Source organism: Habropoda laboriosa, unplaced genomic scaffold (genome assembly GCF_001263275.1).
Source record: "Habropoda laboriosa isolate 0110345459 unplaced genomic scaffold, ASM126327v1 scaffold40, whole genome shotgun sequence".
In the NCBI taxonomy this organism is placed as follows: domain Eukaryota; kingdom Metazoa; phylum Arthropoda; class Insecta; order Hymenoptera; family Apidae; genus Habropoda; species Habropoda laboriosa.
Window position 1 is genome coordinate 7,897,012 of NW_017100231.1, and position 25,869 is coordinate 7,922,880.

At 37.2% G+C, this 25,869-nt stretch overlaps 1 protein-coding gene across 1 annotated transcript in view; it reads left to right on the forward strand.

Annotated features, from left to right (window-relative positions):
• LOC108571626 overlaps nt 1–25,869 on the forward strand; it is a 242,828-nt gene that overhangs the window by 123,332 nt on the left and 93,627 nt on the right. The window lies entirely within an intron of this gene.

A 25,869-nucleotide genomic window follows, 5' to 3' on the forward strand; every position in this document is an offset into this window, starting at 1 on the left:
CGCAACGGATCGATGGATTACCACCAGGTGTAAATCTAGAAACCCTGCAACCTTCGGACCAGCTGGAAAATAGCCCAAATATACTTCAAAATCCTCGACAACCAGCGAGTGAAGTTTTCCCCCAAAAGGAAAAGAAACTCGACTGAGGAGGAAACGTTTGCCATTTCTGTTGAATATTTCACTCTTCTTCGGAAGAAGAATTTGTCGAACCTCTACGTTTATCCACGTCTCTTTCTACCTTACTGTGTCTCACCCTTTCAAATTCTTAAAATGCACTATCCTTATCTGCTCTGCCCGACTCCATTTTGCCTTTCAGGATTCTTTAACCCTGTGTTCCTCTTTACCTTCTTTCGACCTTATCTTATCTCTTTAGATATATGTAACTTGGTTCTACTCCATTTCTAATCCTTTTGCTGCTTTTTCATCCAACTTCTCTTATCTCTTGCAATTTCCTCTCTCTCCTATTTTTTCTTGGGTGGATGTTCTACAGGTTAGGTTGGGAGTATGAGAATCATGGTTGGAGAGAGTTTATTGCTGCAACGCGTTCCGCGTTTCCTGTTCGACTATAACTATCATTCTGGGAAAATACAAACGAGAGACACGAATCGATGTGGTAGGGTAGAACGACGAATGAAAGCAGAGTATGTTTGATGTTGCACACGGTGTTTCATTCTTGTCGACTTTGGTTTTTCATTAATTTGTTTGGATTTGAAAAAAGAAGTGGTTCTGTAACATTATTTTTTGTGAAGCACAAGTAATTTTTTTTTTAACAATATAGTCGTACGTCAAAGTACACACATGTTAGGTACTTGTAGTACATTTCGCCGTATCAATACCACCGGCGCTATACCATTTTGATAAAATGTAACTTTTACATCTTATTCGTGCTGTTCAACAAAAAAAAAAAAAATTAAAATTGTACAGTTCTATGTAGAAAATATTCACTAAAATGAAAAAGAAAATGTAAAATTTAAATAACAAACACTGGGTTTTTTGACGTCATTATTGCTATTGGAAAATTTATTCACACCTTCGTATCGTCTGTCATCCGTTCCTCTGTTTAAACAGAGCATCAGATATACATTTTGTCATCCATGCAGTTACGGGTACCCTCTATGCATATTTTAAACTGTATGTTCTGCAGAAAGATCAAACTATCAGAGATAAACATGCACAGAACGTGGCCTGAAAAACTACATTGAACAATACACTGTGAACAAGAACATAACCTCAAATCGTAGAAATTAAACGAAGAAGGAAAGAAACATTTTCAAGGAATTTTTCTCGCGTAACACCACTACGCTTGTAATTTCAACAACCACTGAATTTTTCCCTGTTCCTCATCCAATTTCCTCAAACTTTCAAAGTCATTGTCTCTCAGCTATTCCATCTCCTACCTCCTGGAAGCATTTTCTTCCACCCGTCGCTACGACGATCACCTTCGAGATAGAATTTCACGTTTGCAAAGAGTACGGTGTTCATGGTGGTGAGTATACACGGTGTACTTGGTCAGGCGTAAGAAAAGCAAAGGAAGGGAGAGAGTAAATCTTGCGAAGCATTGCTGCCAACCACTGCAGCTTCATCGATGAATGTCTGTCACATTGAGAGGATAGACGAAGACAGAGATAGAAAAACGGTCGTTCGTAGAAAAAGGATAAAAAGAATGTGACTGGTCGATAGGAGGCGCTCGTGGTGCAATTGAATAGAACCTTCGACGTTCTTTTCGTCGATATAGACGTTTCTCGATAGTGTAGCGATTTTCTGGTTGTATCAGGGGGAACGAGAATTGAATTAATCGGACATTGATCGATACGTACACGTTCGTTGAACTGTCTCGTGTTAGGAGTGAAGAAGTTTTTCTTTTGTAGAATTTTGAATTTAGTATTATATAGACACCTAGTTTCAAAATACAGAAAATTTTCATCTCTGTGTTTGTAATATTTTTACTTACGTAAATATTTGTAGTGTTATAATTAGTAGGAAAATATTATGAAAGGACGAGTGGCAGTTATACGTACGGTCTAATGTGCAGAAGCGCGCTATATTATCGTGCGCCATCTGTAGAGTTAGCTGCCTAATTACTTATATTGCATATATTTTAGGGACTAGCGCGCAAGGCGTCGCTGGACAATATAAGAAAGTTTGATAGGTTTTTAATATTATTCTGAATAAAAAATTACATAGATTTTATTTTCGATATTTACTTGATTACAATGGTAGAACATTTCGTATCTATACGAAGTATCAAATTAGAATTTCCTTTTCCAAATTTATATGAAATTTAAGGAGGTAAGAGAGCTTAGATTTGACCTTTCTGTAGCAGTATATCACCCCTCGAATCTTCTCGAGCGGAGATGTAAGATAAATCGTGGAACAGAGAAACGGGGAACGCAACGTACAGTTGAGAACGAATCGATTCACATTGTCGGATGTAGAACGAGAAACTTTCTTCTAGATAAGGTGTGCTGGCACTGTTGTTTCGCGCCCGATAAGCATCCCTCTCCCTGTGATCGTGCCAGCGATCAAGTGTTTAACCTTCTCATCGTGCTAGTTAAAACATAACCTATATTTTGTGTACACTTCATTTACAATATAATAGATGTATACGATTGCATACACGAATATGTAATGAAATGTATTATTGTTAGACTCTACAAGGTGAATATAAATACATTTTTCCTGTTTATTTTAAAATTAGAAATAACAGCTGTTAAATTAGGTTAGGTGAACAGAAATGTAATAAGAATTGAATAAAAATTGCAGTACGTTTTAGAATAAAATGAAAATCATTTTTAAGTTATTAAATTGTTTCTGAAAAATTAACCGCGTAAATAAATATTTCTTTATCTTCACGTGAAAATTTCGGCCTCGTGCTATCAACCATGATTACTTTGACATTTGTTTGCAAAACACTCGTCAGTAGCTCCGCCGACTGGCGCGGCGTGGAGAGCAAACAGTCGTTGAAAGGCGACAGCGACAGAAGATCTCGAGATTAAATAACACCAGGTCCGTCCGTATTTCTACGGTACGATGAAGATTAGGTTTCCACGCCAAGCTTTTCGGCTAACGCCGCTCAAAGGCGAGCCGGCATTGTTTCCGGATAGAATCGGAACGCAGCGACATCGATTTTCAAAAACGGCGTGCTGAACAAATTGCTTTGAAATTTTAAGAGTGATGAGGAGAATCGCGCACGCTTTTAGGAAATAAGATCTAACCTGTGTATGGTGAGTGGAACAGCTGCAAAGAGGAACGGTAGAAAGAATGACAGAACGGTGGGAACGGGAGTGGGGAGACATGGCGGCGGACAAGGGAAAAAAGAGAGTGAATCTATTTCGCTTTGATTTCGTTGCAGTCGAGTTTCTGTGAAAGAAATGCTTGAACGAGATGTTGTCTGTGATTGTTTGTGAATGCTGCTTTTATGCTATAGTGATAGAGATGTTCCGGTACTTCAATAGTTTTAACAGTTTGTAGTAATTTAATTGAAAGCGTGCTTGTGTTTCACAAAAGTGTACGTGCTGTGAGGTTAGGTGTTTTTAGAAGTTGACATTAATGGTTAATCGAAACATTCATTTCTCAATTGTTGCTTCATTATAAACACTGATAAACGTAATATTGAAATGTTAAGTAATAACTGACCATGTTCAGAATTACAATTATCATTGCATTTCATTAGGAAAATAACTCGAGTTTATTACATTTAAAATTTGCTAATGTAATGTAGCATTTTATTACTGTTACGTACAATTACAGGAATTTGACAGTGAAATGATCATTATGTATTTTATGTTACAACCGTAATGGAATATTCGAGTGATGCGAATATGGTAGAGTGTTATTTGTCGCATTCAAGTCCTGTCTATTATATTTTCACATCTGAACTGCGTAATGCAGTTTTGGTGGGTATTTACGACGAATTAATTACCGTGTACTGTATATCATGCATTATAGTAGCGTAGTTGAAGCCGCAGTCGTAAATTTCACGTACGTATTCGCGATGAAGTTGTTGCTTTGAGGATACGGTTACGTGTTTGATGCATGAATTGTATGTAAACTTGCCATTAAACATCAACTATACATTCTACACAATTAATCACGTTAACAGCCTCAGTTATCATTTTATTATTATTCGCCTAATTTAAAGAAAAAGAAATTCGAAGAAATTCGTTTATTGAACTGGAAAGTTAATCTAGACAAAAATAAGCTGCGTTGTAAATGTAAAAGAGAAAATATACGAATAAACCCAGTGAAGATGCTGTGATTGAACCTAACCTCAAAATGTTACAGAAGTAAATAAATATAAATATTAGCATATATAATTGTAATCTACAAAAATAAACGACGAAAAATAATAGTATGAAACTGGTTTTCTGAACTGCCACGTTTCACTAGAAAATAAACCTATATTTCTTTTTAATTTGCGAAAAATAATTAGACTAATGGCGAACGTGCGCAGTCGACAAGTAAACTTGCGGGATTTAGGGGGTACATTTATGCAGTTTCGGGACTCGTTCGAGCGGAAATGCACTATCGAATTAAGTGTTAACGAACTGCTGGAAAATTCAGCTGCAATTTTAACGAATTGAATAGAAGAGGCAAAATCGATTGCACTTATTCTACGAAATGAAAACAGTTCGGAATTGTTCCAACGAATAATTACGTTATAAATACTGAAACTGGGTATTTCTGTATAGATATTGATGGATTCTAAAGGAAGGTAAGCTTCAATTTCCATCTCGAAATTCTGTCTGCATTTTTAAATTCTTTCAATAGAATCTCTTTTTCTATGTTTGTCACATATAAGCTACTTCAATTTTAAAATAATTTTAAGCGAAAGGTAAATCTTTTTCTGTAAATTTTCAAGTGTTTTTCGTACACAAAAAATGTTTACTTCCACATAGTAAAATTAAAAAAAGAAGATAGAAGTAGAAAATTTTTAGGAATAAAAATTTCTCCATCAAACACTTCTACAGTCTAATAAAATTATTTTCACGTTCTTTTTTTTCTTTTTTTTAATTCTTTGGAAGCTCTTCGGGTTAATCAGCGATTTCAAGAGACGATTGAAAACGTATTAGCCTCGGCGTCTGTCCAACTTCGCCGGTATAAACGTCGAAAGTTCGGGAAGGATTTGTTCTCGGGGCTGCTCCTACTGTTCTCTATTCCGGTCAACACGCAAACCAATTTCGATAGAATTTCCTTGTGTTGCAATTCGATTCCGGATTATAATGACGTTTCTCCATTAACGCCACCAAGATTGCCCCTGAATTCAACGCTTGCACGCGTGTACACACATTCTTCTTTCAATCTAGTGAACAGGTTTCATATCTCCTTATTGTGGCAATAAAAACGCATTTTATATTTTTAACGAGTATTCGTAAAATTAAATATTTAGAAAGAAGATTGTAACATGAAGAAAGCTTTGGTACTGCTAATTAGCTAGGTTATGTTAGGTTAGGTTCATTGTAACTAATAAAATGTTCATTTTATCCTTCATTAATATGTTATTAAATTGATGAAGGTAAAAAGATGAAAGGTAATATCCAAGCCTGTTTAAAATGAAAAAGAAGATTTTTCATTTCTGCATAATATGAATATTTGCTTGTCCAATTATTTTCACTTTATTAAAAAATAAAAGGAGCACTGTTCTTCTTTGCAACCAAGGGTCATGGACCCATTTAACTTTGTAACAGGTTGCCTTGAATGGTTCAAAATGAAATTGCTACAGAATAAATGGGCAGATACTCATTAGTGCTCTCTGGTGTATATCCACTCTGTATGTGCATAGGCTGGTGTTAGATATAGGTAGGAATTGACAAGAAGTCTAAAGAGGAGGGTAAATGACATAGAGTAGAGCTGTCTACGCTTCTTCTTCGAGTCATTAGAGCAACCTAACCTCACAAGAAACAATCATATTTCATACGTCACGTGTAACACTGCACCAGTCAGCGTTTCTATACCTGGTAACGAAGACAAACCGTGCAAACTTCTCTAAGCTTTTCAAACTTATCACTCACGATATCCATATACGTCAACGTACTATAGCAAACATTTATATAGTGGGTCCGTCGCAACTGTAAACGCTGTAACATCTCATAGAAAATTGAAGATATAAAAGAAAATTGTTCTTGTGAAAAAGTTGTTTATTGAAATTCAATCAATACACTCTAAACAAGCGGTTCTCAAACTTATTTTGTTATGGAACCTACACAATTTTCCAAAAAAAAAACCATACCTATATTTTACAAACAATATCCCCCCACCCAAATTTTAATAAGACATTAAATAAAACAAGAATTGTTTCTAAGATTTAATTTAAACAAACAATTAAATTTTATTAAAAGACACTTTATTAAAAGAATCCACTTTGGGAAAAACACTGCTCTATAGCTTAATCCTTTACCTTAAAATAAGTAGAAAACTTAACGTTTGATTAATTCTAACCTAGTTTTAATTCATCTTAACCCTGAGTATCGTCAGATTGTGCATAAAGTTATATACAATATTTGAACAAATAATACACCATTTAATCCTAACAATTACCTGTATATAAGAATGACCCATATTTCCACCTTTTTTCTCCATTCTGTTTTCTCCAGCCTGCTCCTTCACAATTCACTTCTCGAACCCTCTCTCCAAACCCTCGAAACTCCGACATTCGTGAAATCCCAGGGAACGAGGACGCTTCTGCCAGGCATCCTTTCTCACCGAATTTCCGGGGCGCAACTTTCGAAACGTCGAGGCCGGGGAATTACCCGGGAAAAACTGTGGCGCATGGAAGTCGTAAAAAGTCTGCCGTCGGATCGAGTTATATCCCAGTCAGACGTATTATTGGTGGTGTGGTATAATGCACAGGCTGTTTCAAATTCTACTGGCTTGCTGAAACTCGACAAAAGAAAGGAAAATTGTCTCAGTCAGCACGTGTTCAGAAATGAGAAGTTCTAGGGATGATAAAAACAAAGATCTCTGTCATCTTGAATGAAGATCACTTCAGGGTCATCGAAATTTTTCAATACTTTTGAAAATAACTTTAAGGTCATAATGGTGTAGGTCATTGAACTCGTTTTGATGTCGATGACTTTGGAATGACCTTCAGAATGACATTCAGGGGAATTATTTTTATCGTCCCCAGATAGACAACTTGAAACCATAGAAATTATTCTTACTTTCAGTACTATTAGAAATGATTTAGATATTCGTTATAAGTGAAACACTCTGTATACATACATGTGTGTATATTTTCTTGCAAAAGAAAAGAAGATTCCAAGAATGGTTGGTGATTCTTGGAAGACAAAATGCCCTTGTTAATATGATATATTTTATCATGAGTTTCGTTTCTCTAAAACAATTATCTCTATGCAAATGTTCGAGAAGATTCTTCAATTTATGCCTATGCTTTTGAAACAGCCTGTAGTTGCGAATTTTCATTGGAAAAGCCTCTTTCACGCTGGCTTACTTATCGTTTTGCGGTGACTCTTCTTTCGAGAACGTCCTATTCTTCTTCTTCTTTTTTTTTGGCTTCCTTTGGTCCTCTACATTGGGATGAGTTATGTGCCTCTCCAATATTTTTGTCGAAGAATGGTAGGAAAGGGCTTGTTCCCACGGGAAATATTCCGTCGTTTGTTCTCACATGGTTTTTTGGGCTATTTTAAGGCTGGTTTAGCTGGGTTCGCGAAGATTGATAAATTGGATCATGGGAATACGAATTGTTGGACGTCTGAGGATGATGGCCTCGAGTTTTTGTAGGTGTGTTTGTTCCATAAGAGAGGCTCATTGGTGTTTTACAATTGGGTGGAGTTTCTTGGATCCTTGAACGACAATTTTTTTCACAAAAATTAGCAATTACGAAACATTGAGGAAGCAATGAATTTTATAAATATTTTAAAATAAACAACTGGAAATATAATGGCAGCCGATTTCTATTGTAATTCAGTCACAATACATACTCGTGCAAAGAGAGATACAAAGAAAAAGCAGGTCCAGTCAAGATAGGAGGCCAAAGAAAATAAGGAAATACAGGGAACAAGAAATACCACTCGGACCCACCTTTCTCACCTGCGTTCGGCAAATGTGCACTGACGGTGACCAGACCCACAACTAAATCCCTAAAAGATTTACTCTCTCTGCAGAAAAGTCAAGAGCCAGCGAAAACTTCTTAAAACTGAAAATGCAAAAATACGACGTAAGAAAGGCAAACTGACAAACGTTGTAAGAAAGCAAACGTGGCATCCATTGACGTGTCAGCCGCGCGCCATCTTTGATCTTTCTCGAAAAACCATATAATACCACAATATGAAAATATACATTGTTAACTGAGGTTATTTACCTTTTTTATTTTCTCATCATTAATCTCTCTCGCTGTTTGCTCTCTCAGTTTCCCTGTAATATCGGCCACTTTTTTTGTACATAAGTACGATATAAAATTTTCAGTGTGAAGCGAGAGGTCGATTTCGCGCACAAAAATACGAACAGCTTGTGTTTCAGCGTTGTGCTACTATGCTCATCCCTTATTTAGCTGCAATATTGCCGGAGGTCAGCGGTATGCGCGCGATATCCATCAACCGAGAAAATATTCGCTGCCAATAAATCGCGTATTTTTGCCTGAAAATATTATTCGAAAATTTCAATTCTTGGTTTACCCTGTCAACAGCTTTTCGCGCTCTGTTGTGCGCGATATTTACTGCGCACAGAGCTGTTTCGAAGAACATTTCTAAGCAATGGTTTTCTATTGAAAAAATTGATCGTAGAATACATGAAAAGACGAAAATATATCTATTTCTATGTATTAAAATGTGTTTATAACCTCAAGGACTTGCGAAGAATTAAAAAAAAATTCAACCAACATACTGAAGACTAACGGACGCTGGTAGACTTGTAACCGTTTACCCATTTCGTAGAATGTAAACAGTAGGCTAACGGTAATATGATACGTAATGTGATATCCTCGTGCAAAAATCGTTGAAGGCTCTCGTATTACTTAACACGATTCAATTTGTTTTTATATTATTCCTCGAACTTTCGTTATATATAGGAACAAATATTTCATTTCCATTTTAAAAATCGAAGATGAAGTTGAAATATCGAAGAGTTCAAATTAAACTAACCTCGTTTCCCTTTCAACCTACGAAAACAGTGATCACGTGACACTCCGTTGGTCCTTCGACCGCATTATACGCGCGTGAATTCGTATGTGCAGAGTCGCGTTAAATGTGGCGCATCGTGGCGCATAGCACCGACCCAATTTCCCACACGAATTAAGACACATCGAAGTCCAATCCTCAATTACATAAGACTTCACAATGTGTATCGACACCACACCATTTTTCTTCTTTCTTCCGCCTTATACAGGACGTCTCAAAAATAAAGTACAAACTATACCGACTGCAGAGGACTTGAATGAAAGAAACGAAACTGTTCCACACAACATGTGTCAAGAAATGAATCGTTTCAGAGAGATACTGAATTTCAAATGGTCTAAACAAGTAAATGGTAGATAATTTATAACATTACGCGTCGCTTACACGAGAACTATTGCGCTCATTTGATTCGTCATCGCTACAAGTATCATCCGCCATTAGATACCATCGTTTGCGTAGCAACGTTCAAGTAGCACGGTAATGACGAATCAGCGTCGATCACTGTCACGCGTACATCGTCGATACATCGTCGATACGTCGAACACTTGTCCAATCATAATTCAGTAACCCTGGTAAATTGAGTCTTCTTACACTTTTTCCAATAATTATTCGTTAAAACAAAGTTCATTCTATCACGTACAGAATCTTTAGTTGAATAAAGAACCAGGTTCGGTTACCAATTAAGGCGTGAATTATCTTTGTAACTGTTTATTTCTGGACACATGTTCACTAAGACTTTTTCCTTTCTTTCAATGAGTTCGACCAGCTTGTAGAATTTCTAGGTGTACTTATGAAACACTGTATACAGTCAATTCTCGTTTTTCCTTGGTCCTGGCACGTTCGAAAAACTGCAACGCCGTCTAGTGGAATGCGGACAATAGCGGAGATTGGTGAATCCAGGATGAATCGAGGAGAGGAAGCTGGTCAGTGGTCGACGTTGGCCAGCGTTCTTCCGTTGAACGCTATCGATAACCGTGCCGGCAGTCGTAGCGACGATAATGTTCCGAGGAGTGATGGATTAACGTGATCAGGAATGAGAAACGACGCCGGATAGGGACAATGTTGCACCGCCCATGGTTGGCCGACGATTGCCTCGACGATTCTGATGGCTTCTCGCTCGCGTGCTCGATAATACGTGTGTGCGGTCGGGAGAATGGTTTGGTGATGAGGCTGTGGAGTTTAATGGGGAGAATTGCTAGGTATTTTGTGCCCTTAATGGCATTTTAATTGGTTTAATTAAAAGGCAATGTACAGGAAAAAGATTGCTGGATAAATTGTTTTAATATAGGTTACTTGTTCTAAGAACAAGCTTAATCAACCTAAGCTTTAGCTATTATAATTATAGCTCCCCAGCAACTCTGCAGTGAAACAGATCTCATTTTTTTGTAAGACCTGAAAATATACTTTGCTTTTTCTTAACCCTGGTGGAATGCTACTCATATTCCTCTTACGTTCACAATACTCTGGGTGAAAATTTACCCATACTTTAGAACCAGAATTATTCCTCCCTTGTTTTATTCATTATGAGCTATATGTGAGAAACATTATTGATTCAAAATGTAAAGATTCCAGGGTGAAACAAAAAATGAAAATAAAATACATAATAACTGCATGAAACTTTCATTGTCAAAAGCAATTACATGTATCTTATTTTCATGGTATTATCTATTGTTAGAGAACGGGGAACGGTAAACCGACAAAACTGGATCCCTGCCGCCAGGCGAATAATTCAATCGGCTCGTCTATTGCCCCCTCCTCTCTCTCGCCCCTCACTCGACAGAACAATTACAGCGCTTTGACGCGGCGATATCGTTCCCGAGAAGAGAGAGAGTTACGATCATCGATGCCGTGGAATCACTGATTCACGCTGTTTACTTCACCACCTGCATAATAGCCGGGTATTCATTGCCGGCATGGTTCGCAGCATAGCAAATTGTTATCGAACACGTATCGCGTCAGCTACGCCAACAAAATCTACGATGCTCGCGGATTATCACTGACAACACACGCGGAGATAGTCGCCATCTTGTTGATGGAAAGTAGCGGGAAATTTAGCGTCACATCGTGAACGTGACTTTTGCTGAAATGTGTATACCGTGTAAGTCGCGTAAAACGTGATTACGTTCCATTATTCTGTTTTTAGCAGAAAAATCGAAATTTTTTTTTTTGTCGCATAATTATCATTCGAAGAGGCTATAATATAATTTTTCATTTTTTAAGGTCACCGTTGTAATGTGCAAATAAAAAATGAATTCAACTAATTATTTTTAACAGAGTTAGTAGTAAATAGTAATAAATATACGAACACCACATTTGTCAAACAATATACATATCAGTAAATACAGAGGAAACCATAAATACCGGAAAAACTTTGTCACACAGTTGAAATATCGATTAATTTTTCTCTGCTTCTGGTCAGTCAAAAAATGATTGATAGGAAATCAATTCGAATGGCCAATCAATAGACTGTACTCGTCCTGCGTTCCCAAAAAATTTTGCCTTTCATAGAGTCATGGCATATCTTTCATCTTTTCCAAACGAGTAATTCTCCTGACAGAGAAAAAATAATAAAAAGTAAAAAAAAAATCTATGTAAATTCTTTTCAAAACAACAAACTTTGTAAAAAATGTATCTAGGTAACTTAGTTAATAAAAACTCTTGCATGTTTAAAATAAACAATTTCCTTGCAAATAAAGAAAATTAGTTCGGTGTATAGGTGACGTAGAATATTCTAACAATAACCTAGAATATAAATGGGCTTATGAATTTATAGCCTCATTCCCTATTACCAACAGTTTCAGTGTGTAGATTCTATTCGTCGATGGTTCTTACCTTGCTATCGTTTCCAATATGCAGAATATACGAATCCCTCGTCTTTACGTCCAATATTCCACATGTAAGGTGTTACAGTAAGATCTAGGTTAGGTTTGGTAGTTTGACTAATGAGTCTGTTAAAGTTCCGATCTGAATTTCAGTAGTATTATCTTCAACATGTTCCATTTACTGTTACATACTTTCATTTCAAGCTTCTTCCAATTTATGTACAGAGTGATCCATGTGAAATGTTATCACAAACTGTTTTGTTTTTCACTGCAGGAAGAATCGTTCTTTTTTTTTCTTTTTTGAATAAAAATCTGTAGTCAGCAAAAACTGTAAAAAATCACGAACGAATCAAACGCTTTGTTTACCCTTCGTACGCCTTCAAACTGACCTTTGTTTTCGTACAGGATGACGCAATGACAGCGGAAGTAATTCACTCTTCCGGCGGGGACTTTGTTTATTCATCCGCACTGCTGGCTGGGTCAATTAATCCGTGATAAAGGCAATGAAAAGTTCATCCGGCTAAACTCTCGTATCGGCACGCTCTTTTTCTTCGTTTCGAACTATCGAATTATCGATTTGCACTTGTAATAGGCTAAATATAAACAAATGCCGCATGACATTTAAATTTAATCAAAGATTCAAGGAAGATTTTCCTTTACAGTTTAAGTGAAATTGAATTTAACGAAAGAAAATAAAAATGTAATATTTCAAAAATCAGGAAAGAAATGATTAAAAAATGCATTACTTTAAAATTTAAATTTGGACTTGTTTCTAATTAAAATGGAATTTAATTTGACTAACGCAGTTCAGTTCGCCAAGGTGGCGAATTTTATATACAAAAATTCAGAGAATATTTTTTAATAACCATATTATTAAATCTTCCAGTTCGTCATAATCTCCACACACTGTAGCACCAAATAAGCTTCTCAAAAATTTGAAAAATCAGAGGAAAACATTTTCCTCTTCAAAGCTGCAAATTAGTCGCATTACTCCCGATTAACCCATATTCCAAGAGGCACAACGCTCGCTTTAAAGGGGAACAACCTGTTGAAGATTAAAAACTGGCAGAGTAAAACTCTCACCACCGTAGCGATTAATTTTTCCGTTTAATTCAACCAATTTCGACGGTCTGACTACCCGCAAAACAATCAGTTCACGATTCCTAACCTCGATCCTCTCTTTCTCCAATCATCTCTTCTGTCGAATTACCGTTCCACAGGGATATTGTCGTGGAGAATGACGGAAAAGTCGATCGCAGCTCTCATTTACATGCAATCACTCTGCAAAGGTAACGCGAATTCCTTGTCATCGCGTTCATTAGAATCGGTCCGCTTAATATCGCGCGATGCTTCTCACAATTCGTCGGATAGTGAGCACGAAGAGTGGAAATTGGGAAGAAGCGCCGCGTCGAGGGAACCGATCGAAGCTCTGTGGTCGTCCAGTGAATTCCGGTCACTTCCACTGCACTAGAGCGAGTAAAACAATTACCACGGCTGGCACGTTTCACGGACTCCGTCGGTTCGATGGTTTGGATACGAGTCTTGTGCGTCATTGTTACTCGTTTCTGCGTTAATTCTAGTTTTAGATTGCTTGGAACATTGACGTATAGTGTATGTGTAGGTTAAGTAAATACAAATTCTTGGACACGGAAGTTGAGATTGTTGAAAAGAGGCAAAGAGATACAATCCAAATTAATAAGATTGTATATAGATGTGAATTTTTCTTCATTGAAATGAGTGTAGGTATATATGTATATGTCGATAGTATTACATTTGTAATAAGGAAGAAAGGTGCCCCAAAAGAATAGTTTATTTTGAAATAAGAAGGATTTAATAAATTTTAAATTTAGCGCGTTTTTCTCTATCGATGCATTACCGGACACCATGTTATTTAGCGTTAGTTGCTCGTGACGTAACATTCTGTTCACTAGTAGTGAATCTTTTGTTCGATTATGTTACGTTCAACATATTACTGGAATAAATTACAACAAAAATTCTTATTTATTGTTTCAAACAAATCGAACAATAAATAATTGAATAAGTTCCTGTCATGCTTCTACGTTGCACAGAAAAGAATGAAGGGGATGGATGTTGTGGCTCGTCATCAACGCGTGATCCGCGGTACGAGTTTCGAGAAACGTGTCGTCGTGGCTTTCAGCCGGAAAATCGTTCAGGTCGATCCATCGATTTTCCCCTCGAACCAGACTGACCTTCTGTTCGATCCTACTCGTTTGTCCGCAGCTGTGCACCCTCTCTTCACACGCGATGGATAAAGTGCGATAGTTCGATACGTGTTTTACTGGAAAGCGCGTGGGCTCGCTTGCGATATCGACGTTGACTATGATGAGGCAGATAGATTGATACTTGATGTTTGCATTGCAATGGAATGCATTAATGGCCCTTTTATTTCAGTTTTGATATTTTTTGCCGAGATTTGTGGATTTTTAATGGAAATTTTTTTAATGTTGAAAAATTTTTTGTTAGGTTATTTTCAGTGAAGTGGTCGAGTGATGAAGGTGTCGCTAAGAGGAATCGATGTTAAAAGGCCGTATAACGAGATTTTTCTGCGTAATTTTTCGAGTGAAACTTCAAAATTTGAAGTGACATTTTTTAACAGAACTTGAGAATCAAAAGTTTTTGAATACATATGTAGGAGGTTTTCAAGTGATTAAATGGTAGAAGTATTATTAAGGGAAGGCGACGAGAGAAAGTAAAGACTAGTAACTAGTGTGAAGATCAAATCAGTGTTTAAAGCAAGTGGTTGAGATGTGAAAAATTAAATTATTCCATTCTTTACTTTCAAAATATAAGGCAAGCATTATCTAAGAGCTTGTCCCATCAAAGGAATAAAAATTAAAAAATGTGGAATGACTAAACTCATTACTGCCCATACTTCACACTACCAAGGCACACGCAGTCCTACCAACTCAAGCTTTACATTCTCATTTTCAGATACGATCGTCCAATTATTTCAACCAGCTTCACGTGTCCAGTGTCACGTGACTCGAGGCTGTAACATTATCACATACCTCGTAACAGCTACGAAAAACGTAAAAATTCCTTCCTTAATAAACTTTTAATTGCCAAAGCGACTATATAAGAGTCGAACGGCTAATATCGCTAACAAAAAGCAGTCTAATTTCCACGCGGTAACGCGCTGAATCTACCTTTACGATTATTGCGTAGTGCCTCGATATTTTTGGAGAGTATTACAGCTTTTAAATGACGCGTACGTGCTACGACGTTACGTGCGATCGTGCAGTTTCCGTCGCTCGAACGTTTCGCCCGCTTCTGTGCCTTTTTCGTTTGGTAAAAATTCTACGTAAGTTCTTGTGCATTCGCTTGTGAAAGGTGAAGAAAATTCCGTGATAAGAACGCGTAAATGTGTTAAAAAGAAATTTTTTCTTAGCAAGTGTCGATACGATTGAAGTTACAGTTCTGTTGGTCACACTGTATTGTAGGTTATCTGCTTCGTGAGGAAAAGAAAATTTTTAGAAGTGATGTGGAGATTTATATACTCTTTAGAATGAATTGGGAAGTTTTCTTGAAATTCAATACACAATATAAACCCAATTTATCGATTTGATTGTGTCTCAGAAGATAGGTTAGAAAAATTCAGACCCCCAAGAAACAAATGATTACATTTGAATAATTCTTGACATCATTTCAAGTGACTATGTTTAAAATCAAAAGAAATAATCACAGAACAGTTGTCACAGAAAATTGCAATTCCACGCTGGCGAGAACATAACCTATTTTACAGACAAACATTTTAGCATTCTTCAAAATCGCAGTTCCATCAGAGAAGAAATGAAAGCCAGAAAATAAGGAGGAATTGGATTGAAATAAAATTGGACAGAAAATGGACGGTTTAAGTTCGTTAAAGGTCATCGTGCGGGGTCGAATGTAAACGGTCTAAAGGTCGTTCAAAAGAGTCTTGGCGCGTTTCTTTTTTTATCCCTTTAACGAAATTTGTCTGGAATCTCGGACGAAATAACTTTGTCTGAAATTTTCCGAGGATAAGTCTACGATTTTTTGCGAAACAGTGTTAAAAATGTTGCAACGATGAAATTAAAAAAAAAAAAAAGATGAAGAAAGAAGCGGGTCAACCACGGTAAATTGCTTTCCACACAAAGTTACGAGTAAATACGGATATACGCGCGCGTGTGTGTGTGTGTGTGTGTGGCGTATAAGCTCGACCAACACCGACGGATATTTAAATTGCAAACAGATCTAGTTATCTACGTTGAGTGTACACGGGGCCAGGCACATTTGACGGTTTTTGCAATTCCGAGCAGCCAGCTCGTTCATAAGGGATACGTCGTGTATGCTACTTAAAGCAGTTAAACTCTCTTTACCCAGGGCACCAAAAAGAAACACTCCGCCCTTGGCTCAAGTGAGACTCGTACAATTCTTTTCTCCGCGCGTTACGCTAATGTTCTTCCTACCCAGGATGTTGTGTTTTGCAGCCCACGTGTGCAACTTCAAATCCCTCTCGTTACTTTTTTAATGGTGAATTAATGACGTTGAAAATTGAGATATTCAGAGTGTCTAATTACAGAGGGTAAATAAAGCGTAGGTATATGTATTTATTTTTCATTCGTTACATTTTATTAGGAATAAGGCGTATCGACAAATTTTAATATACGTGAATCTTTCAAGTTACACGTTTTTCGACGTAACCTCTGTTACAGTTAAATACTTATCCCCATCGCTGTGCTAGTTTTTCTTATGTCAGCAGCAAAGAATTCTTTAGCTTGAAGTCTAACGATAAGCTAGTTTTGGATATTTGTTTTCACTTCTTTGTTGTTATCAAACTTGACTCCAGGGATGCCAGCTTATTGTTCTGAAAATATCTTACTTCTTATTTAGATATTTTTTAAACTAGATCTCTTTGTTTATTTACTTATTGCACGAAATTCGTACATACATTATAACATTAAAATTTTTCCCTCTCGATTTCTCTTTCAATAGATACAACACTCAGCAATCCATCGTTCACCACACACATACAATTCTCACTCTCCGTTCGAAACATACGACCAGCATTTTATTCGAACGTTCACCTTCTCGCTTCGTTTACCTTCACGGCGAAGCATTGGCGGCGAGCAGACAACAAGAATAGAGAAACCAAGGAAGGTTCTTCGAAGTAAGAGGAGACGAGAATGCATCCATGTGTAATTCCATTTCGAAAGAGGCCATTTACCTATTTCAGTTTGCTCCTCGAGCCGGTACACGCGTTTTCGGGTTCACTCGGCTCTATTCGGATTTATTCGGTTACGCGCCGCTATCTAAATCTTCGCGGCGACAGAACGGCAGCCAGCGAGCATTGTTGCAAGCTTTGCTCGATCGTTACGCGAAGCTCTATCGACTGAACGACTATAGTGAACAAAGTGTAAAGAGGAATTTAGAGAATCGATTTCCTGAACAAAATCTGAGAGGTGGTTCACTCGCTTCGAAAATTATCTTTCGTGGATGTCATGATGGTATTATCAATAATACTTTCTGTAGTCTTAGAAATTATTTCACGATACATTTTTGTCATGTTAATGAGGATGAATGTGTAACATGAAGGAGAATTAAATTTTACAATCTGTTGCTTTCACTGTAATTGTAATTTAGATGAAAATTCATTTAACGAATTTTTCAGGTTATTCCCAAAGTTCATGTTTTGCATATTTGTAATATATATTTAAAAATTAGGTACATACTTTAGTGTTTAGCTCTTTCCCAAAATTGCTTTATTGAAATAACATTTTTAAAATAAGATGCCGTAATTCTACTGAACATTTTATGCGTTGCTACCGATTCCTATCTTGTTTACGCGGTTGCCATGGAAATATCAAGCTATGCTACGCTAGGTGACCTATAGTCACTGTTAGGATACAAGAAGCGCGCGGCGTTTGGTGACTAAAGTCACCTCTACGACGCAGCGAGCATTTGACGCACGAAAAGGTTAAAATTACTTTGTTCAACTAACAAGCGATAACAGAAATAGAAATTTTTATTATTAAAAAAAGAAATAATATCACTACGTGCATTATTAAATACATTATCATAACTTTATAAATTGTTATACCAAATTGTATTATAAAAATTCAGATATAGCGATCGGTTCTTAACATAATTCTTCATCCATCATCCTTCATCATTTTTACTACTTTATCCCAGGGTATCATGTGATCCATATACAGCAGATTAAATAGAAAGTTAAATTCGTAAAATTTCAAAGAGGAAAATACCCAATGGAAAGAAGATCGAAGCGCACTATTTATGCAAAACTCGTGCACAGTCGAATCTCTAATAAAAGGCATTAGGCGAACGAGAAATGGGAGAACGAACCAAATTGCATCGAAGGAAGAGGGTTAGGTTACGTTACGTTATCCACTTGAAGGCGGTTCACGCATCGAATACGAGAACTTCGGATAAATTATCTGAAATTCAGTCGTCTGCTATAGCAAGTTATTCGCTTGCTACAGAGCACCGTATAGTATTTATATATTTTTATGCTAAAAGCTACTGTAAAGGTACACTATGTGCATATACACATAGATAGGATACGAGATAAGAAATAAATTTCGATGGTCAGTGAATATTTCTTTTGAAAGATTATCGGCTATCATGGCCGATGTATTTTCAGTTTAAAATTTTAAAAATTCATTTTTATTTCATAAATGACAGTACAAACAATATTGTTATATCAATATCCGCGTTATTAATCCCTGTATCACGATAAATTTTTGACTGAGAATATTTTTCATTTTCCCGCTGTTTACGTGAAATTTTCATATCTGTCCATTTTTCATGAATCAAAGCGATAATTTGTCGCAGTACTGTGTACTATATACTCTGTTGATACGTGTTCAATAATTCACTCTATCCGATGCTGTGTTTTACCACTTGCCGACATTTAAATTACACGGCTGAAAGCCAATTTGCTTTGGAATCTGATTAAAAACCTGAAATCCAGCACAGACGGCTCCGATTATGAATCGATTATTCTTTTTTCGAGAGTTAAAAGCTTTCGATAAAAGGAGTGAAATTGACAATCTCCTTTTTCACTTCCCAATTGGATCAAATATATATATAAGCTCTGGATACATTATTATAAAAAAAGAAAGGTTTATTTACCTTGTAGTGTATAGAGGTGGGGTTCTATGTTTTCGTATAATAAAGAAAATTTAATATAATTTCGTTATATATGTATAAAAACACGCTTATTAATCTCCCAATTAACGTCCCTTAGCCGTATTCCCTTATTTTGTAAGCCGTTCCGTGTGTCGTTACACGATGCAGCGTGTTCCTCCATTACGATGCACGCAAATATCTGCTCTATGGGAGACCGCGCGTCCGATGCTATAAATTGCGCGAGATTTTCCTGGCCACGAAACACCGAAACCCCATTTAACCGCCGTTGTATCGTATATTATCCTTAATTGTAAGTTGGACGCGTTAAATAATCGCCAGCTCGATCGGAACGCAACAATCTTGCTAGTATAGGTTATAGGCTGCCCTATAGTCGATCCGAGATTCGATATGGAAGCTGAAACTGCGTCGTTTGCTCCTGTCACGTGATTGTATACGGAACTGTTAATCCCTTGTACTACAATTTACTTTTGCTAACATTTTTCGTGACCGTGTACCTTAAAATTAGTTATTCACTCGCTACAATTATTATATGCAATTTATATTTGGTAATTTGTAGTAATTTGTAAGTTAGTATTTATTCAATCGCAATTTTTCCGCATATTTCAGTGATCCTCGCGAGCGACATCTATCGACCGTCTTCGTAAATCTTCAGTTCTCTTCGTTTCTAATAATAGTCGGCCAAGTTAAGTTCGTTACAGCGCGTAACGCGTATAACGTAGCATTCGCATCGTGCGTGATATTCTTTTGTTTCTCTGTTGTAATTAAAGCGTACTCTACTAATTTTTTCATTGTTTTTACGCTGCCCCTAATTAATTACCCTTTGTGAAGTAATAAATTACGTAAATTTCTTCCTCGTTTCAAATTTCATTTCTATCGAAGAAGACGAGCTGCAGAAGCTCAATGGTAATTCGCGTGACGAAGTTTTTTCGCCGCTAGAGGTCTCGTCACACGAATCATTAAGACGGTAACGATGTCGGGGGACGATTCTTTTGATCCAGCCTCCTTCCACAAGAAAGAATCTTCGAAGGAAGAATATTTTACTTCACCGGTCGCAGCTTGTTAATGAAATTGTACTTAAGCGTTAATTACCGCGGCTCCGATGAATTTAAATTGAGAAAATTCCAAACGAAAAAAAAATTGCAAGACTCGTTACGTGAATGTTACGTCGATTTCCTTCACTTTCGGAAAAAGTATCAGAAATTCTTCGATGTTAGTCTGTGAATAGAGATACACAAGTAGCTTCTCTCTGTGATCGAGAGTTCACTCTCTTTGCATCCGTTCTCAAAGAAAGAAGGGTAAAGAGCAAGATGGATGAAAAATGTCGAGCATCGGCGTCTATAAATCGCGAAAGGCTGTCGTGGTATCCGGCAATTTGTGGACGAGCATCGCGGAGAGAAGCTCTTCCCTTTCAGACGACGTTTCGCGGTGAATCGAGCGTTTTGCAGTGGCGCTCGATAAATTTTCAATGACATCAGCGTAAAAACGTCGCCGCTATTGTCTGAAAATCAGGTCGCGACGGCTGCAACATCCACACTGTGATCGGACCTGCAGGTGGAGTGAGGTGTGTGCTTTTTAAATTCGTTAGCTTGCAAGCAGTATACTTCGATGAAGGTTAAACGACGAGAGGAAGTTTGATGTGCTTCAGTGAACAATACACCGAGTGTGGATATGTTAACAACGGGGCAGATGTATAATGTGGTACAAATGTTTTTCTTCGTGACTTTATTAAGCGTACACCTCGCTATGTCAAAGTTAACTTTCCGCAGAAATTATCCCGAAAAGAGGTGTTCGTGTGGAATTTTCTCGTAGAACAATGCCAGATTACGCGAACGTAACCGGATATCCGTGGAAACGAAGATCCTCGCGATATTTCTTCCACGCATTACCGACGCCCGGAAATTCGAGCCCGTACGATTTTCCTTTCATCCACGGAAAACTTCCGATGGAGAGAGAAGACGCTCCTTTCATCCGACGGAACGTCTGGCTGCATTTCCATTCTAGATCTTGATGATGGAATAAAATTTTAACACGCGACTACGGTAACCTAACCTAACCTAATGATGTCTCTTCAAAGCACATCTAGTTTATTATTTTTCTCAATTTTTTTTGTTTTATCATATTGCTACAAAGTGAACGAAAGGAAATGTTGAAAGTGAAGCATTGTTTTAAGTAAAAATTACAATTTAATTATAAAAAGTTATATTATGAATTCATTTTAAACATCGAAAATTAGTATTTTCAAATAATTTTCTTATGTAACTTCAGCCGAAGTGTCTGTATTATTTTTTTATGTCAAAATATACATTTTTTATTCTACGTTCACCTTTTCTCATATTTTCACTGGTCAGATTTATAATGGATTCTAACAGTCCTTTTTGATCAATTCGTTATCGAACTTGCCCCATCGTCTCGAGAATTATGACGCTCCACACAATACGCAAGAATTTCCAATATCGTCTTTCATTTAGTACATCATAAATCCAACCCAACACTCGTTGTTTCAATACCTTATTATCAGTAAGTAATTGCTCTTTCTATGGTTAGCTATAAATTTCTATAAGCCAGCGACACTTTTTACGTGGCTATCTATCGTTGTACAATATCCATGAAAGAACGAGCATTTAAAGATAATATTTATGATTTGTCATTGTAGAATCCACAATGGCGGCGTCGAAAGGGCAGGCAAGGATTTTCCTGTAGCTTTTTATGGGCACACACAGAGTGACATCTATCGTTCGATCCCACTACTACACTGTTCTTTCGTGTTTACAACACGGAGCACGTTTTTAATCGCTCACCAGAGCCATTGTCGAATTTCGACGTGTTTTACGACCCTCTTCGTTCCTCTCCTCTTTCCACACCGTTGTTCCACTTTTCGCGGGACAAACATTAAAAGAAATCGAAGATCCCGCCGTAGTATTATTGTTTCTGTAGAGTGAAGGGACCGTACTACTGTGTGTCTCTGTAAAGTTTAGTTACTCCACTGAAGGAAGATAAAACGGAATGAGAAAATTCTGTGAAAGACGTGAGGTGAATTTTTTCAATTTTTTTCTTCGAGTGAATACATTGAACTGAATGAAATTTTCTTAAGGCGCGAAAGATCAGTTAACATGTGGTCCTCGTGTATGTTAAATTGTATCTGTATTGTACTCAGATAATACAGAAGAAACTACGACAATTGCAGACTTGAAAGTCACAACTAACTTGATCAAATTGATAGGTTAGAAACATACTCGAGGATCCACGGTAAAATTCTATCATAGCAGCAAACAACATTGGTATTCTACGTAGGTAGAAGAAGTATACTTGAAGAAGAAAGTTTTGAGGTTATGTTCTTCGTGTAAGCCTGAATAAAATTTAAAGTTCTTACACTTAGCATCTGAAATTTCGGAATTTTCGATCAACTCCTTTTGTGAAGACACTTGAAATATATTTACTTGAACTCACGACAGATTTTACAAGTACATTATACTTCTTTCAGCCAGAATATTAACGACCTCTGTGAACGCTGCTTTGCGTAATAGAGAGTGGCGGCCATATTGGGAACTTTCATTGACAATTCTCTTCTCTCTCTTAAATTTTAATAATGTATACCGGGTGTTTCATATTTTCTTGATGTCCCTATATAGAATATTTATTTATTTCACTTTATTTTGCCTATAATTTCCACAGAAAAGGGGCATTTCCTCCAGAAACACCCAGTATATCAGAGCAATTACGGTTTTCACTTAATTATTCAGTAGAGTGAACTGATGGGTCCGCGTCGATAGGACGATGCTCGATAAGCTTAGTAAATTAAGCACGGGGAGTAAAGATTGTCGTTGATTAATGAATCGCGGTTAAACGGAGCTCTGAAACCCTCTAACAATCGTCGAGTTCTCAGTTTTTTTTACTTCCTCCTTTTTTTTTTCACTTTTCCATTAATGGTATTACGCATCGAAGCAAGGCTACCCCCATTGATATAATGGAGTTTTCCTCGAACGTTTCACGTCATCGAGGGATTAATAATGCATTACGATAAGACGCAACCGTGACTTCATTTTTTTTTCTCTTTCTCCCTCGTGATGCTTCCTTAACGTTCGCCGCTAAAGAATGAATTTTAATATGCACGCGACGAGCTTTCGTCGCTTTTGTTCCCTGCTTAGTATACGGAAGCTTTCTTCGGAGACACGTTTCCAGTGAGTATTTATGAGCTTAATGGCTCAGACACGCTTCATCGTTTATTAACTAGACAAACGGTGGGAGAGATAAGAACGCATATACAGGGTATAGCAAAATTGTGGGTCAATTGGACAAAAAGTATGAGAGGATGGTAAAGGGAATACTTTTTGTCTAATAAAGATATGTTTCATTAGGCTTTGTTTCTTTGTAACAAAGCTTGAAATATGTAGAACTTGGACCCCTGGCGTCGAGCAACCCTCTATGCTTAGATATATACACTGCTGCTCATCAGAGTTTTGCTACGCTTTTTTTTTTTAACTATTTTTATAAATTATTTATAAGTTACTTTATAATAAAGGCAACGAAAAAAATTAATTCCATGCCAGGAAATTACTGAAATAAAACTTAGTTTGTAATTGTGAAATACTCTGTATATTTGCTGCTCATCCATTAAACAGACGTGCTCAGAGAAACGGGATATTTGACAACGTTTCTCTATTCTCTGTTGTTTTTGAATTATTCGAAACGCATCGAATGAAAAGCTACTTCATTCCCTATATGGCGCGTTTGGGAATATCAATCCAGCTAGTTCGATTTCCCAAATTCCCTCGAGGTAACTGGCAAATATACATATGTACATCGTGTATGTATTACGGTAGCTTGATAGTGATCACTTTGTGATAGTATTTCTATCTTCGCAGAATTATAAAAGAAAGAAGTTGAAAAAGATCAGAATCATTTAACCTAAACAATTGTAATGTAAAATAATTCATCGCTTATGGCAATTTTCTTCTTTCCTTTACCTTCGCCCATATGTAAAACAGCAAACCAAAAGGAATCGATTTAAACGAGGAAGAATGAAGCCTTTAGAAAAATGATTGATTACTCTGTGTGCTAGGTACAATATGCCACTTCGAGTTCTTACTTTCTGCACGTTGCTTTTGCGAAAGTAATAGCCGGGCAATTTTTTCAAGGTAATTGTTAGCTACATAGTCCATTTATGATTCTTTCAGGTTAATGCGATGAGTTTGCATTTTTATACTAGGATTTAGAGAAGGGCTATCGACTCTGCGTTTCATACTAAATGAAGCTTCGTAATTCGTAAATCGAATTTTCTGGAAAAATACTTAGTCCTAATTTTTCAAGCTTAATACATTGTTAATCACTCAAGTATTCGTTTTCACGCTAATTCTTAACCTTTGCGGACAATCAGCGCATATAGTGGGACAATAAATTATCGGCACACCCTTTGAAACAAAATAACTTTTTTTTTTAAATTGGACCAAACGACTTGAGTTTTTTTGAGAAGGTAGAAGGATTAGTTTACTAGATGACGTGGACAAAAAATTTGTCCAGAAGTATCCTGCTTAACCCTTTCATTGCTATTGGCGGCTATAGGCGTTTTGAATATTTTCTCGTGCTGTGCCATTGGCACCTTTGGGCACACTTTCGCTTCAGTTCAATCCTGAATTTCTATCCTTTTAATTTACGCACTTCCACCTTAACTTAGTAAACGAAATTAAAAATTTTAATTTAAAAATTTTGAAAAAATTAAAAAATGCTGAAACGAGAGATTTTGCAACCGCAATAACTGTAGTATCGGGGCCTCCATACCCAAAAATAGGAAACCGACACGGGAGAATAGAGAGGGAGTTGTTGGCGTAGCGCGCAAAGTCTCGGCTTGCTAAGGCGAAGGTCCCGGGTTCGATTCCCGGTTAGGTCCGTCAATATTTTTTCCGTCGTTGGTTCCTACATAATTGAATACGTTACCTGCTAAAATGTGCCGCAGCAAAAGGGTTAAAAATTTATACTCGATCTGACGATGTGGTACAAGTGTCGATGCTTTCTTTCACAGAAGTAAGGATATATTCAGGGGGTGTGCGAGAATTCTCGAAAATGTCGTGAACCTGATGCTCGGGTCGGGTCGGGTCCCGAAAGTATCTCAGAATTTGAGAATTTCGGGATTCTCGAGAATTATAAAATTATAAGAAATAGAACATGGAACGAAAATGGTAAGCAAATATGTGATAGATATGATTTATTTCATATTTTCGTGCAGAAAAGTTAGGTTTTCAACGTTCTCCGATAATAGTTTCGTTCTACTTTCGGGAATCCTGAAATTCTCGGAAATCCCGAAATTTTCGAGAATCTCGAGATTCTCGAATTACGAGATACTTTCCGTCACCCGAACCGATCCCGAGATAAATTCTCGCCCCGACATTTTCGGGTTCTCGCACACCCCTGGATATATTCTTTCCAAGTTTTCAAGCGTACACAAAAATTCTTGAGAAAATCTTTTTCTCGGTAAATCTACGAAGAGAAGGTTTCGTTCGTTAAGAGAAATCCAGAGGGCGTGTGACGTGGGGGGGTAGGCGTTCAAAGAGCGACAGAACGGAACGGAACAGAACGGGTTCCCTTTTCCTCCTAATTGACGGAGCCGGGTCGCGCAAAGTGCTGTTCAAAGGTTCTCAGTCGATTCCGTATGCACCCCCCTCCTTGTGCAAGGGGTTGAAGTTGTTAAACATGCGTCGGGACTCGAAAGGGAAACAGGAAAAAAGCGGCGGTGAAAGGAGTCGATAAAGGGACGCGGATCCCGGCTCTGAAAG